This window comes from Pan troglodytes, chromosome 13 (assembly GCF_028858775.2).
Source record: "Pan troglodytes isolate AG18354 chromosome 13, NHGRI_mPanTro3-v2.0_pri, whole genome shotgun sequence".
NCBI lineage: Eukaryota > Metazoa > Chordata > Mammalia > Primates > Hominidae > Pan > Pan troglodytes.
Window position 1 is genome coordinate 50,257,989 of NC_072411.2, and position 17,247 is coordinate 50,275,235.

Consider the following 17,247-nt stretch of genomic DNA (forward strand, 5'->3'; position numbering starts at 1 on the left):
TTCTGTGGGATCGGTGGTGATATCCCCTTTATCATTTTTTATTGCGTCTATTTGATTCTTCTCTCTTTTTTTCTTTATTATTGTTGCTAGCGGTCTATCAATTTTGTTGATCCTTTCAAAAAACCAGCTCCTGGATTCATTGATTTTTTGAAGGGTTTTTTGTGTCTCTATTTCCTTCAGTTCTGCTCTGATTTTAGTTATTTCTTGCCTTCTGCTAGCTTTTGAATGTGTTTGCTCTTGCTTTTCTAGTTCTTTTAATTGTGACGTTAGGGTGTCAATTTTGGATCTTTCCTGCTTTCTCTTGTGGGCATTTAGTGCTATAAATTTCCCTCTACACACTGCTTTGAATGCATCCCAGAGATTCTGGTATGTTGTGTCTTTGTTCTCGTTGGTTTCAAAGAACATCTTTATTTCTGCCTTCATTTCGTTATGTACCCAGTAGTCATTCAGGAGCAGGTTGTTCAGTTTCCATGTAGTTGAGCGGCTTTGAGTGAGATTCTTAATCCTGAGTTCTAGTTTGATTGCACTGTGGTCTGAGAGATAGTTTGTTATAATTTCTGTTCTTTTACATTTGCTGAGGAGAGCTTTACTTCCAACTATGTGGTCAATTTTGGAATAGGTGTGGTGTGGTGCTGAAAAAAATGTATATTCTGTTGATTTGGGGTGGAGAGTTCTGTAGATGTCTATTAGGTCCACCTGGTGCAGAGCTGAGTTCAATTCCTGGGTATCCTTGTTGACTTTCTGTCTCGTTGATCTGTCTAATGTTGACAGTGGGGTGTTAAAGTCTCCCATTATTAATGTGTGGGAGTCTAAGTCTCTTTGTAGGTCACTCAGGACTTGCTTTATGAATCTGGGTGCTCCTGTATTGGGTGCATATATATTTAGGATAGTTAGCTCCTCTTGTTGAATTGATCCCTTTACCATTATGTAATGGCCTTCTTTGTCTCTTTTGATCTTTGTTGGTTTAAAGTCTGTTTTATCAGAGACTAGGATTGCAACCCCTGCCTTTTTTTGTTTTCCATTTGCTTGGTAGATCTTCCTCCATCCTTTTATTTTGAGCCTATGTGTGTCTCTGCACGTGAGATGGGTTTCCTGAATACAGCACACTGATGGGTCTTGACTCTTTATCCAACTTGCCAGTCTGTGTCTTTTAATTGGAGAATTTAGTCCATTTACATTTAAAGTTAATATTGTTATGTGTGAATTTGATACTGTCATTATGATGTTAGCTGGTGATTTTGCTCGTTAGTTGATGCAGTTTCTTCCTAGTCTGGATGGTCTTTACATTTTGGCATGATTTTGCAGTGGCTGGTACCGGTTGTTCCTTTCCATGTTTAGTGCTTCCTTGAGGAGCTCTTTTAGGGCAGGCCTGGTGGTGACAAAATCTCTCAGCATTTGCTTGTCTGTAAAGTATTTTATTTCTCCTTCACTTATGAAGCTTAGTTTGGCTGGATATGAAATTCTGGGTTGAAAATTCTTTTCTTTAAGAATGTTGAATATTGGCCCCCACTCTCTTCTGGCTTGTAGGGTTTCTGCTGAGAGATCCGCTGTTAGTCTGATGGTCTTCCCTTTGAGGGTAACCCGACCTTTCTGTCTGGCTGCCCTTAACATTTTTTCCTTCATTTCAACTTTGGTGAATCTGACAATTATGTGTCTTGGAGTTGCTCTTCTCGAGGAGTATCTTTGTGGCGTTCTCTGTATTCCTGAATCTGAACGTTGGCCTGCCTTGCTAGATTGGGGAAGTTCTCCTGGATAATATCCTGCAGAGTGTTTTCCAACTTGGTTTCATTCTCCGCATCACTTTCAGGTACACCAATCAGACGTAGATTTGGTCTTTTCACATAGTCCCATATTTCTTGGAGGCTTTGCTCATTTCTTTTTATTCTTATTTCTCTAGACTTCCCTTCTTGCTTCATTTCATTCATTTCATCTTCCATCGCTGATACCCTTTCTTCCAGTTGATCGCATCGGCTCCTGAGGCTTCTGCATTCTTCACGTAATTCTCGAGCCTTGGTTTTCAGCTCCATCAGCTCCTTTAAGCACTTCTCTGTATTGGTTATTCTAGTTATACATTCTTCTAAATTTTTTTCAAAGTTTTCAACTTCTTTGCCTTTGGTTTGAATGTCCTCCCGTAGCTCAGAGTAATTTGATCGTCTGAAGCCTTCTTCTCTCAGCTCGTCAAAATCATTCTCCATCCAGCTTTGTTCCGTTGCTGGTGAGGAACTGCGTTCCTTTGGAGGAGGAGAGGCGCTCTGCATTTTAGAGTTTCCTGTTTTTCTGTTCTGTTTTTTCCCCATCTTTGTGGTTTTATCTACTTTTGGTCTTTGATGATGGTGATGTACAGATGGGTTTTCGGTGTGGATGTCCTTTCTGTTTGTTAGTTTTCCTTCTAACAGACAGGACCCTCAGCTGCAGGTCTGTTGGAATACCCTGCCGTGTGAGGTGTCAGTGTCCCCCTGCTGGGGGGTGCCTCCCAGTTAGGCTGCTCGGGGGTCAGGGGTCAGGGACCCACTTGAGGAGGCAGTCTGCCCGTTCTCAGATCTCCAGCTGCGTGCTGGGAGAACCACTGCTCTCTTCAAAGCTGTCAGACAGGGACATTTAAGTCTGCAGAGGTTACTGCTGTCTTTTTGTTTGTCTGTGCCCTGCCCCCAGAGGTGGAGCCTACAGAGGCAGGCAGGCCTCCTTGAGCTGTGGTGGGCTCCACCCAGTTCGAGCTTCCCGGCTGCTTTGTTTACCTAAGCAAGCCTGGGCAATGGCGGGCGCCACTCCCCCAGCCTCACTGCCGCCTTGCAGTTTGATCTCAGACTGCTGTGCTGGCAATCAGCGAGATTCCGTGGGTGTAGGACCCTCCGAGCCAGGTGTGGGATATAGTCTCGTGGTGCGCCATTTTTTAAGCCGGTCTGAAAAACGCAATATTCGGGTGGGAGTGACCCGATTTTCCAGGTGAGTCCGTCACCCCTTTCTTTGACTGGGAAAGGGAACTCCCTGACCCCTTGCGCTTCCCAGGTGAGGCAATGCCTCGCCCTGCTTCGGCTCGCGCCCGGTGCGCGCACCCACTGGCCTGCGCCCACTGTCTGGCACTCCCTAGTGAGATGAACCCGGTACCTCAGATGGAAATGCAGAAATCACCATCTTCTGCGTCGCTTACGCTGGGAGCTGTAGACCGGAGCTGTTCCTATTCGGCCATCTTGGCTCCTCCCCGATACGCTGATTTCTTTTGGGTATATACCCAGCAGTGAGATTACTGAATCATGTGGTAGCTCTATTTTTAGTTTTGAGGAACCTCCAGACTGTTCTCCATAGTGCTTTTAGTAATTTACATTCCTACCAAGACTGGGGTTCCCTTTTTTCCACATCCTTGCCAGCATTTGTTATTGCCTTTCTTTTGACTAAAAGCCGTTTTAACTGAGGTGAGATGATATCTCATTGTAGTTTGGATTTGCATTTGTCTAATTATCAGTGATGTTGAGCACTTTCTCATATGCGTGTTTGCCATTTCCATGGCTTCTTTTGAGAAATGTTTATTCAAATCTTTTGCCCATTTTTTAATCAGATTATCAGATTTTTTCCCATAGAGTTGAGCTCCTTGTATATTCTAGTTATTAACCCCTAGTCTGATGGGTAGTTTGCAAATATTTTTTCCAATTCTTTGTGGTGTCTCTTCACTTTGTTGTTTCCTTTGCTGTGCAGAAACTTCTTAAGTTGATATGATCCCATTTGTCTATTTTTGTTTTGATTGCCTGTGCTCGTAGGGTATTACTCAATAAATTTTTATTCAGACCAATGTCTTGGAGATTTTTCCCCAATGTTTTCTTGTAGTAGATTCATAATCTGAGGGTCTTAGGTTTAAATCTTTAATGTATTTCTATGTGATGTTTCTATATGGCTTGAAATAGCAGTCTAACTGCATTCTTGTGCATATGGATATTCATTTTCCCCAGCACCATTTATTGAAGAGACTGTCTTTTCCACGGTGTATGTTCTTGGCACATTTGTTGAAAATGAGTTTACTGTAGGTGTGTGAATTTGTTTCTGGGTTCTCTATTCTGTTCCGTTGGTCTACAAGTGTGTTTTTATGTCAGTGCCATGCTGTTTTGATTACTATAGCTCTGTAGTATAATTTGAAGTCAGGTAATGTGATTTTCTCAGTTTTGTTCTTTTTGCTTAGGATAGCTTTGACTATTTTGAATTTTCTGTGGTTCCATATAAATTTTACAAAATTTATGTGTGTGTGTTTGAAGAATGTCATTGGTATTTTGATAGGGATAGCCCTGATTCTGTAAATTGCACTGGGCAGTATGGACATTTTAATAATATTGATTCTTCCAATCCATGGACCTGGAGTATCTTTCTGGTTTCTTTCGGTGTCCTCTTCAATTTCTTTCATCAGTATTTTATAATTTTCACCATAGAGATCTTTCACTTCTTTCATTAAGTTAATTCCTAGGTATTTATTTGTGGCTACTGTAAATAGGATTCCATTTTTAGTTTCTTTTTCAGATTGTTCACTGTTGCATTTTGAAATGCTACTGTTTTTTGTAGGTGGATTTTATATCCTGCAACTTTACTAAATTTGTTTATCAGTTTGAATAGTTGTGTGTATGTGTGTGTGTGTGTTTGGGGTCTTTACATTTTTCCAAATATAATATTATGTCATCTGCAAACAAGGATAATTTGACTTCTTTCCTTCCAATTTAGATGCCCTTTATTTCTTTCTCTTGTCTGGTTTTCTAGCTAGGACTTCCAGTAGTATGTCGAGTAACAGTGAGAAAAGTGGCCATCCTTTTCATCTTCCAGATCTTATACAAAAGGCTTTTAGCTTTTCCATATTCAGTATGATGCTAGCTGTGAGTCTGTCATATATGGTTTTTCTGATGCTAATGTACATTCTATATCCAGTTTTTTAATTGTGTATTATAAAGGGATGTTGAATTTTATCAACTTCTTTTTCACCATCAGTTGAAATGATCATATGGTTTTTGTCTTTCATTCTATTGATATGATATATCACATTGATTAATTTGTATATGTTGAACCATCCTTGCATCCCAGGGATAAATCCCACCTGGTCATGATGAATAATCTTTCTAATGTACTGTTGAATTTGGTTTGCTAGTATTTTGTTGAGGATTTTTGCATCACTATTCATCAGAAATACTGGCCTGTGGTTTTCTTTTTTTAATGTGTATTTGTCTATTTTTGGTATAAGGGTAATACTGGGCTCATAGAATGAGTTTGGAAGTATTCCCTTTTCTGTTTTTTGGAGTAGTTTGAGTAGTATTGATATTCATTTTTTAAATATTTGGTAGAATTCAGCAGTGAAGCCATCAGTTTCTGGGCTTTTCTTTCCTGGGAGACTTTATTACAGCTTCAATCTCATTACTTGTTACTGGTTTGTTCAGGTTTTGGACTTCTTCATGGTTTAATCTTGGTATGTTGTATTTTTCTAGGAATTTGTCCATTTCTTCTAGATTTTCCAATTTATTGGCATATGGTTTCTCATAGGAGTAATTAATGATCATTTGAATTTCTGTCGTATCATTTGTAATGTCTCCATCTTCATCTCTGATTTTATTTATTTGGATCCTCTCTCTTTTTTTCCAAGTGTGGCCAAAAGTTTGTTAATTTTGCTTAACTTTTCAAAAAACTAACTTGTTTATTTCAATTTTATTTATTTATTCTCTGCTCTTTATTTTTTCTTTTACTTATTTTGGGTTTGGTTTGCTCTTGCTTTTCTAGTTCTTTAAGATGAATCTTTAGGTTGTCTATTTGAAGTTTTTCTTCTTTTTTCATGTAGGCACTTATGGCTGTAAACTTCCTTCTTAGTACTACTTTTGCTATATTCCATAGGTTTTGCTTGTTGTGTTTCCATTATCATTTGTTTCAATGAATATTTCAATTTTCTTTTTAATTTCCTCATTGACCCACTGGTCATTCAGGAGCATATTGTTTAATTTCCATGTATTTGTACAGTTTCCAAAATTCCTCTTATTATGGATTATGAGTTTTATTCCACTTTGGTCAGAGAACATCCTTGATATTATTTCAGTTTTTTGAATGTTTTAAGATTTGTTTTGTGACCTAATGTCTTCTCTTGAGAATCATCCATGTGCTGAGGAAAAAAATGTGTATTCTGCAGCCATTGGATGAACTGTTCTGTAAATGTCTATTAGGTCTATTTGGACTATAGTGCAGATTGTCCAATGTTGCTTTGTTGATTTCTCCATCTGGATGATATGTCTCTGTCTGATACTGAAAGTATGGTGATGAAGCCTCTAGCTTTATTTTATTTATTTATTTATTTTTTGAGATGGAGTCTTGCTCCGTCACCAGGCTGGAGTGCAGTGGCACCATCTCGGCTCACTGCAACCTCTGCCTCCCAGGTTCAAGCAATTCTCCTGCCTCAGCCTCTTGAGTAGCTGGGACTACAGGCGCACGTTGCCACGCCTGGCTGATTTTTTTTTTTTTTTTTTAGTAGAGACGAGGTTTCACCATGTTGCCCAGGCTGGTCTCGAATTCCTGAGCTCAGACAATCTGCTCGCCTTGGCCTCCCAAAGTGCTAGGATTACAGGCGTGAGCCACCACACCTGGCTGCCTCTAGCTATTAGTGTATTGGGGCCTATCTCTATCTTTAGCTCTAATAATATTCGCTTTATAAATCTGGGTGTGTCAGTGTTGGGTGCATATGTATTTAAAATTGTTTTGTTTTTTTGCTGAATTGACCCCTTTATCATAACATAGTGACTTTTTTTGTCTCTCTTATAGTTTTTGACTATAAATCTATTTTGTCTGATAAAAGTATGGCCACTCCTGCTCTTTTGGTTTCCATTGGCATGGAATATTTTTTTTTCCATCCCATTACTTTCACTCTATGTTTGTATTTATAGGTGAAGTGTATTTCTCATAGGCAACAGATCACTGGGTCTTGTCTTTTTTTTGTATCCATTCAGCAACTCAATGTCTTTTGATTGGAGAGGTTAGTCCACTTACATTCAGTTTCTTTATTGGTAAGTAAGGACTTACTCCTGCCATTTTGTTATTTGTTTTCTGGTTATTTTGTGGTCTTCTTTCCTTCCTGTCTTCCCTTCAGTGAAGGTGATTTTCTTGGGTCTTGCCTTTTATGTTTTGTGTATTAGTTGTATGTTTTTTTGGTTTGAGGTTACCAAGAGGTTTGCAAATACTATCTTATAACCCATTATTTTAAGCTGATAACAACTTAACACTGTTTACATAAACAAACAAACAAAAAACTAATAAACACTCTATGCCTTAACTTCATCCCCCTGTTTTTTTGACTTTCTGTTGTTTCCATTTATATTTTATTGTATTGTTTATGTCTTGAAAACTTGTTATGGTTATTTTTTATTTATTTTATTGGTTAATTGTTTCATTTTTCTATTTAAGATAGGAGTAGTCTACACACCACAGTTACAGTGTTATAATATTATGTGTTTTCCTGTGTATTTGCTATTACCAGTGAGTTTTGTACTTTCAGATGATTTGTTGCTTATTAATGTCCTCTTCTTTCTGATCAAAATACTCCCTTTAGCATTTCCTGCAGAAAGTTCTGGTGTTGATAAAATCCCTAAGCTTTTGTTTGTCTGGGAAAGCCTTTATTTCTTATTCATGTTTGAAGGATATTTTCACTGAATATACCATTCTAGAGTAAAAGTTTTTTCCTTCACCACTTTAAATATGTCATGCCATTCTCTCTTGGCCTGTGAAGTATGAAACGAAAATTCTGCTGTCAGACATATTGGAACTCCATTGTATGCTATTTCGTTTTTCTTGCTGCTTAGGATCCTTTCTTTATCCTTGACCTTTGGGAGTTCAATTATTAAATGCCTTGGGGTAGTCTTCTTTGGGTTAATTCTGCATGGTGTTCTATAACCTTCTTGTACTCTGGATATTGATATCTTTTATAGGTTTGGGAAGTTCTCTGTTGCTATTCATTTGAGTAAACTTTCTGCCTCTGTCTCTTTCTCTACCTTCTCTTCAAGGCCAATAACTCTTAGATTTGCCATTTTGAGGCTATTTTCTTTTTTTTCATTATTATACTTTAAGTTTTAGGGTACATTTGCATAATGTGCAGGTTTGATACATATGTTCATATGTGCCATGTTGGTGTGCTGCACCCATTAACTTGTCATTTAGCATTAGGTATATCTCCTAATGCTATCCATCCCCTCTCTCCCCACCCACAACAGTCCCCGGTGTGTGATGTTCCCCCTCCTGTGTCCATGTGTTCTCATTGTTCAATTCCCACCTATGAGTGAGAACATGTGGTGTTTGGTTTTTTGTCCTTGTGATAGTTTGCTGAGAATGATGGTTTCCAGCTTCATCCATGTCCCTACAAAGGACATAAACTCATCATTTTTTATGGCTGCATAGTATTCCATGGTGTATATGTGCCACATTTTCTTAATCCAGTCTACCATTGGTGGACATTTGGGTTGGTTCCAAGTCTTTGCTATTGTGAATAATGCCGCAATAAACATACGTGTGCATGTGTCTTTATAGCAGCATGATTTATAATCCTTTGGGTATATACCCAGTAATGGGATGGCTGGGTCAAATGGTATTTCTAGTTCTAGATCCCTGAGGAATCGCCACACTGACTTCCACAATGGTTGAACTAGTTTACAGTCCCACCAACAGTGTAAAAGTGTTCCTGTTTCTCCACATCCTCTCCAGCACCTGTTGTTTCCTGACTTTTTAATGATCGCCGTTCTAACTGGTGTGAGATGGTATCTCATTGTGGTTTTGATTTGCATTTCTCTGATGGCCAGTGATGATGAGCATTTTTTCATGTGTGTTTTGGCTGCATAAATGTCTTCTTTTGAGAAGTGTCTGTTCATACCCTTGACCCACTTTTTGATGGGGTTGTTTGTTTTTTTCTTGTAAATTTGTTTGAGTTCATTGTAGATTCTGGATATTAGCCCTTTGTCAGATGAGTAGGTTGCAAAAATTTTCTCCCATTCTGTAGGTTGCCTGTTCACTCTGATGGTAGTTTCCTTTGCTGTGCAGAAGCTCTTTAGTTTAATTAGATCCCATTTGTCAATTTTGGCTTTTGTTGCCATTGCTTTTGGTGTTTTAGACATGAAGTCCTTGCCCATGCCTATGTCCTGAATGGTATTGCCTAGGTTTTCTTCTAGGGTTTTTATGGTTTTAGGTCTAACATGTAAGTCTTTAATCCATCTTGAATTAATTTTTGTATAAGGTGTAAGGAAGGGATCCAGTTTCAGCTTTCTACATATGGCTAGCCAGTTTTCCCAGCATCATTTATTAAATAGGGAATCCTTTCCCCATTGCTTGTTTTTCTCAGGTTTGTCAAAGATCAGGTAGTTGTAGATATGCGGCATTATTTCTGAGGGCTCTGTTCTGTTCCATTGGTCTATATCTCTGTTTTGGTACCAGTACCATGCTGTTTTAGTTACTGTGGGCTTGTAGTATAGTTTGAAGTCAGGTAGCATGATGCCTCCAGCTTTGTTCTTTTGGCTTAGGTTTGACTTGGCAATGTGGGCTCTATTTTGGTTCCATATGAACTTTAAAGTAGATTTTTCCAATTCTGTGAAGAAAGTCATTGGTAGCTTGATGGGGATGGCATTGAATCTATAAATTACCTTGGGCAGTGTGGCCATTTTCACGATATTGATTCTTCCTACCCATGAGCATGGAATGTTCTTCCATTTGTTTGTGTCCTCTTTTATTTCATTGAGCAGTGGTTTGTAGTTCTCCTTGAAGAGGTCCTTCACATCCCTTGTAAGTTGGATTCCTAGGTATTTTATTCTCTTTGAAGCAATTATGAATGGGAGTTCACTCATGATTTGGCTCTCTGTCTGTTATTGGTGTATAAGAATGCTTGTGATTTTTGCACATTGACTTTGTATCCTGAGACTTTGCTGAAGTTGCTTATCAGCTTAAGGAGATTTTGGGCTGAGACAATGGGGTTTTCTAGATATACAATCATGTCGTCTGCAAACAGGGACGATTTGACTTCCTCTTTTCCTAATTGAATGCCCTTTATTTCCTTCTCCTGCCTGATTGCCCTGACCAGAACTTCCAACACTACGTTGAATAGGAGTGGTGAGAGAGGCCATCCCTGTCTTGTGCCTGTTTTCAAAGGGAATGCTTCCAGTTTTTGTCCATTCAGTATGATATTGGCTGTGGGTTTGTCATAGATGGCTCTTATTATTTTGAGATACGTCCCATCAATACCTAATTTATTGAGAATTTTTATCATGAAGCATTGTTGAATTTTGTCAAGGGCCTTTTCTGCATCTATTGAGATAATCATGTGGTTTTTGTCTTTGGTTCTGTTTATATGCTGGATTACGTTTATTGATTTTCATAGGATGAACCAGCCTTGCATCCCAGGGATGAAGCCCACTTGATCATGGTGGATAAGCTTTTTGATGTGTTGCTGGATTTGGTTTGCCAGTATTTTATTGAGGTTTTTTGCATCAATGTTCATCAAGGATATTGGTCTAAAATTCTCTTTTTGCTGTGTCTCTGCCAGGCTTTGGTATCAGGATGATGCTGGCCTCATAAAATGAGTTAGGGAGGATTCCCTCTTTTTCTGTTGATTGGAATAGTTTCAGAAGAAATGGTACCAGCTCCTCCTTGTACCTCTGGTAGAATTCGGCTGTGAATCCATCTGGTCCTGGACTTTTTTTAATTGGTAAGCTATTAATTATTGCCTCAATTTCAGAGCCTGTTATTGATCTATTCAGAGATTCAACTTCTTCCTGGTTTAGTCTTGGGAGAGTGTATGTGTCAAGGAATTTATCCATTTCTTCTAGATTTTCTAATTTATTTGCATAGAGGTGTTTATAGTATTCTCTGATGGTAGTTTGTATTTCTGTGGGATCGGCGGTGATATCCCCTTTGTCATTTTTTATTGCGTCTATTTGATTCTTCTCTCTTTTCTTCTTTATTAGTCTTGCTAGTGGTCTATCAATTTTGTTGATCTTTTCAAAAAACCAGCTCCTGGATTCATTGATTTTTTTGAAGGGTTTTTTGTGTCTCTATTTCCTTCTGATCTTAGTTATTTCTTGCATTTTGAGGCTATTTTGCAGCCTGCTTTGCTTCATTGTTTTTTCTTTTCTTTCTTTTTTTTTTTTTTTGTCTTTTCTGTGTATTTTCAAACAGCCTATCTTCAAGCTCATTAATTCTTTATTCAGCTTGATCACACCTGCTATTAATGGACTTTGATGCATTTTTCAATATGGCAGTTGCATTTTTCAGCTCCAGAATTTCTGCTTGATTCTTTGTAATTATTTCAATCTCTTTGTTAAGCTAATCGGATAGGATTCTGAATTCCTTCTCTGTGTTATCTTGAATTTCTTTGACTTTCCTCAGCACAGCCATTTTGAATTCTCTGTCTGAAAAGTCACATATCTCTGTTTCTCCAGAATTGGTCCCTGGTGCCTTATCTATTTCATTTGGTGAGGTCATGTTTTCCAGGATGGTGTTGATGCTAATAGATGTTCTTTGATGTCTGGGCATTTAAGGGTTAGGTATTTATTATAGTCTTCACTTTCTGGACTTACTCGTAGCTGTCCTTCTTGGGAAGGCTTTTCAGATATTCAAAAGGACTTGATTGTTGTGATCTAAGTGTTGTGATCTAAGCTGTATCTGCTTTAGGGGCACCACAAGCCTGGTAATGCTATAGTTCTTACAGACTCATAAAGGTACTGCCTTGATGGTCCTGGACAACATCCAGAAGGATTATTTGGATTACCAGGCATTGACTCTTGTTCTCTTTCCTCACGTTCTCCAAATGAATGGAGTCTGTCTGTCCCACCCCACCCCCGTCTCTGTCTCTGTCTCTGTCTCCCTCTCTCTGTTCTAGGCCATCTGGAGCTGGGAATATTGTGACATAACCACCTCTGTGGCCGTCACCACTAGAACTGTACTAGGCCAGACGTGAAGCCAGCACACCACTGGGTCTCACCTGAGGCTTGCTGTAACCACTCCTGGGCTTCAGCCTGTGTTCACTCAAGGCTTTAGGGCTCAACAATCAGCAGGTGACAAAGCCAGCCAGGCCTGTATCCTTCACTTCAGAGTGGCAGGTTCCCCCAGTCCCTGGGCATGTCCAGAGGTGCCATGCAGGAGCCAGGGACTAGAGTAAAAAAATCTTAGAAGTCTACCTGGTGTTCTATTGTACTGTGGCTAAGCTGGCACTGAACTCAAAAGATGTAGTCCTCCCCACTCTTCCCTTCCCTTTTTAAAGGCAGAGGAGCCTCACCCTATGGCTACCGCTACCACATCTCCACAGGGAGTGCTGTACCACTGATGTTCCCTTAAGGCCCAAGGGCTCTTCAGTCAGCTTGTGTTGCATGCTGCCTGGCCTAATACTCACCCTTCAGGGCAGCAGGCTGTCCTCTGACCCAGAGCAGGTCCAGAAATTCTATTCAATAGCCAAGTCCTGGAACCTGGGACCCCAAGAACCTGCTTGGTGCTCTGACCCCTGTGGCTGAGCTGGTAACTAAGGTACAAGACAAAGTTCCCTTTGCTTTTCCCTTTGATTTTCTCAAGAAGAAGGAGTCTCACCCTGTACCCACCACAACTAGGAATGTGCTTAGTCTCACCTGAAGCCAACAAGTCTCAGAGTCTCACCCAAGGCCCTCAATGTAGTACCTGGGTATTACTGCTGGTTATTCAGGGCCCAAGGTCTCTTCAGTTAGAAGGTGATGAATGCTGCCAGGACTGGGTTCTTCCGTTCAAGGCAGCAGGTTGCCTTCTTGCCTAGGGTGTGTCTAGAAATGTCATTCACTAGCAAGATCTGGAAAGGGGACTTCATAACTCTAACTGGTGCCCTACCCTGCTGTGGCTGAGCTGGTATCCAAGATCCCAGAGTCCTCTTTATTCTTCCTTCTTCTCTCCTTAAATGGAGTGAGTGGGTCTTTTTTGGAGCCACCAGCTGTATAGCCTGTCATTAGGAGGAGGTGATGCCAGCACTCCCTTCCCCACCCTGGCTGGTGTCTCAGTAAGTCACATGCCCCCCTCTTCCATTCCACTGTCTCTGGCCCAAGTTCAACACTAGGACTTGCCTTGGAGTTGCAGTCCTTATGGCCTAGCCTGCCTTTCCAGTTTATTTTGGGCCACAGAACACTTTAGCCTGCACTGATGAGGCTTGCAGGAACTCAAGTTTGGACCACTGGGATTGGCGATTCCTTTCTGGCTAAACAGGCCTGGTTAAAATGCTCCTTTTTTGGGTGGACATCAGCTGCGTTTGGTCTAGTTTTGTTTTCTGTTATAATAGGGCAGCACTGAGCTCAGTGCCTCATAAATGCTACAATCTCCCTGTCTCCAGCACACCAAACACTCTCCACACCATGCCTCTGCTGCTGCAGGAGAGGTGGCATCAGCTATTTAAGACTGTTTTTCCTACCTGTTCAGTGCCTCATTAGTGATATGAAGTTAAAGCCAGGTACTGTGAGTGCTCACCTAATTTTTGAGTCTTATGAAGGTGCTTTTTTTGTGTAGATAGTTCTTGAATTGATGTCCTTGCTTGGAGGGACAATCAGTGGAGATTTCTATTCTTCCATCTTGCCTTGCTTCAAGTTATAGTCTTTAAAAAAATCTCACTTAGAATGAATATATGTTTTACTGCAAGGCTGTTAACATGTTTGACTTCAGGGTGATTTCCCAGACGTCTTGGATGGGAGGGGAGAAGGGTAGGAGATGTTGCATAATTATAGTATATGTACTATATTATCTTAAAAATACCAAAAATACTTAATTCCAAATGACATCTGGCTTCACCGGGATTGTGGGGCTACATAATATCTAGGAATTATAAATACTGTGAATGGAAATGAAGCAGGTATGGATATAGAGAGTGAAGGCCAATGGTGAAGAGGGTAAAAGTTGGAGGCGGAGGTTTTTTAGCTACACTGGTGAGAGAATCCTCTCTGGGAAGTGATATTTGAGAAGATCCAGAAACAATCCAGAAGCTTTCAAGGAAAAAGAGTGTTTTAGTCAGTGGGAACAGACATGTGGTTATCTAAAGAGACATTCCAATCTGAGAGAAGACAAAGGTCAAAGACTTAAATCAAGAGTGTGCTTAGCATGTTTGAAGAAGAACATGAAGGCCACTAAGGCTACAGAATACGAAACAAGAGGAAGAGTGATCAGATAGGCTTTCAGAAAGGTAACCAGGATCCAAGTCCTTGCCTTAGATGTTATGGAAAGTCTTTGGGGGATTTTGAACAAGGGAGTCTTAAATTCAGTTTTCTTTTTAAAAATGTCATTCTGTTGCTCTATAGATAATTTTTAAAAATCACTCTTTTGTTATGTGGATAGTAGAGTAGTAGATGGTTGCAGTGGTGAGGATTGGAAAAGATAAGTGATCATGACAATGGATGAAACTCAGAAATTTAATGATGTGTGATCATATAGATACTTTTTTTTTTTTTTTCAAGAAAGCATCTCACTGTTACCTAATTGGAATGCAATGGCATGATTGTAGTGCATTGCAGCCTCGACCACCTGGGCTCAAGTGATCCTCCTGGTGGAGGCTCCCGAGTAGCTAGGACTATAGTATAGCATGCAATACCATATCTGACTTTTTTTTTTTTGGTAGAGACATAGTCTCACTATGTTGCCAACACTGTATAGATACTTTTTAATAATGTCCTATATTATATTTTAACAAAATAATATCTTTTAGGTATCTGTTGTGTGAATGGTATGCTATGAATTGATAATCTAAATATTTTGGTTTTTGTTCTAGATTTTTCCCTAAGTGTTAGAGCTAAGAAATCAGCTTGGTCATTATAGTGCTCTTGCCAGTCTCCTTCTCTTTTCTCAAAGAGGAAAAGAGCCCCAGCTAGAGGAAAGAGCCCCCAAACTTGGAGTAAAAAGAACTGTTTTCTCATCTCCGATCTGCCACTGACTATAACATTGTTTATTTAACCTCTTTTGATTTTGGTTTTCTGTACTGTAAAGTGGATTGAATTACCTGATTGATATAGCTCTTTTTGAATCTTCAGTCTTAAATTTAACAAGCCCTTTCTGTTAGAGTCTAAAATTCTATGATTTTAAATGAGACTGCATAAAAATCTCAAAACTTCCTTAAATATGAATGTAAAAGAATACAGAATAACTGAATGTGTTCAAAATTGGTAAATTCACCCTGGTATCGTTTTTAACAGGACCAAGGAAATAAATACCAGAAATCAAGAAGAGCACAGACTATTTTCCTTCATCAATCCATAGAACCCTAATGCTTCTTTAGTTCCATCAAACACAGAGGAATGACCACCATGGCAGATGGCAACAGAGGATGTCAACAATTTTTTGGAGGCAAGCAATGAAATATTTCTACTATGAGTTTTCTGTTATTAATCATGTAGACACAAGTAGAATTATATTGGGTTTTAATTTAAAATGAAAAGTATTATTTCCTGTAGGAATTTATGTATGCATGTCTTTTTCTTTATTTTCTTTTTTTCCTCTTTTAACACTATTGCATGTCAAAAATTACATTAAGATGCATTTGCCCTTACCTCTAGAGTAACAGATAGAATAAGGCTATCTTAAATCCTGAAATACAGAACAAAGATTTAAATAACCAAAATTAAGTACCTATATTTGAAAGCAGGGCTTTTTCATATCTCTCTTGGACACATATATAACTGTAAATACTAAATAAAATTGGAAATCAGAATTATTTTCTATTTATTTTAGAGTTAGTCATACTATTTATGAGTTTTATATAGTTAAAGGTAGCCCAGCATTTTTCCTCCCTTTTCTTTAACAACTAATCTACAGTGCTCCAAAATCTTGGAAAGCTATCCCTTTAAAACTCTCACAGCTTTACGTTTTGTGAAAATTCTGCATCAAAATATTTCATTGAACTTTTAGTTAATTCCATGACAGCTCCTATTGCTCCCAAAGAGCATCTGGGCAAGGATTGTGGACCACAATGCCACCTTCAAATTTCAAATTGATTACATTACCTTTAAAAGAAAAGCTTGCTTGGAAAGAAATTGACCATATATATTTTTAAGTGTATAAGGAATCTGGCTTTTTTTCTACATTCATGAAAAATATAGACTTAAGTAGATGAAAATAAAACAAAATAAAAATATACACTTTTAAAATTTTAAGTAGAATTCACTGAAATGTAATCTTTCAAGGGATTTCATACAAAGAAACTATATATATATGCTTAGAATTTTTTATTTAGTGTTAATTCAACTCATCAGCCTAAGGTCATCCATGAAAACGTGTCTGCTTTTTAAGTTTCACATAAGAGGAATGCTTTCTATAAATAAAGACAATGATAAATGTTTAAAAAGCCCAGTGTAGAGATTCTGAGTTTTCTTTCAGTAACTAGAGTCAAAATTAATTCTTGCTTTTCTGTTGGGGAAAATTTCATCTAATTACATTCAATTTATTCTGCAACTTTTTGGACAGCAAATCCTGATCACCAAAGAAAAAGCAGCTGTGTTGTCTTTGCCTCACAATTATAACAATAGTATTATTATGCAGTCAACAGAGTTTATGGAACCATGAAGTGGTTATATCCACTGGCTGTTTTCTGGCAGAGACACACCTAAACCTTTCTGAACTGCTGATAATGTATGCCTTCTATTTCTAAGGATCTTCAAAGAAATAGATTCCACTGCTTCCTTCAGCAAGCCAATTTAGTATAACAGCTCTCAGAAGCAGAAAATTCTTTCTTATAACCCTTTATGCACTTTTATTAACTGTTTCTAAAACTTATTTTCCTGGAATTGCATTTTAAATATTATTTAAATATTTTCTTAGTTTGGTATAATCCACTTAACTATTTTTAAAAACTACTAAAAATTGATCATTGTTTAATTAGTAGAAATATTCTCATAAACCATGCTTCCTCATAAGTAGTCTACATTTCTCCCTCGGTATCTGCAAGGGATTGACTCCAGAACCCCCTATGAATACCAAAATCCAGGAATGTTCAAGTCCCTTATATGAAATAGTGCAGTTTTTGCGTATAACTCACACCTATGCTCCTTATACTTTAAATCATCTCTATATTACTTATACTACCTAATACAACCTAAATTCTAGGTAAATAGCTGTTATATTTTTTATTCTGATTATTTTTTATTGTTGTCATGTTATTTGTATTGTCTTTTTTCTGAATGTATTTGATCCAAGCTTGCTTGAATTTTTAGATGCAAAACTTGTGAATACAGAAGACTGACTATACTATCAAATTTCTTTTTCTTACATTTCCTTTTCTAACTC

General features: G+C 38.4%; 1 protein-coding gene across 18 annotated transcripts in view; it reads left to right on the plus strand.

The window, feature by feature from the left end:
* The window catches only part of MBD5 (methyl-CpG binding domain protein 5), a 498,386-nt gene that overhangs the window by 201,023 nt on the left and 280,116 nt on the right, over positions 1 to 17,247 (plus strand). For all 18 annotated transcript variants that reach the window (XR_010149749.1, XR_010149748.1, XR_010149747.1 and 15 more), the window contains one exon: positions 15,162 to 15,312. The gene's annotated coding sequence lies outside the window, so the exon portion shown is untranslated. The remainder of the gene's footprint in view (positions 1 to 15,161; positions 15,313 to 17,247) is intronic.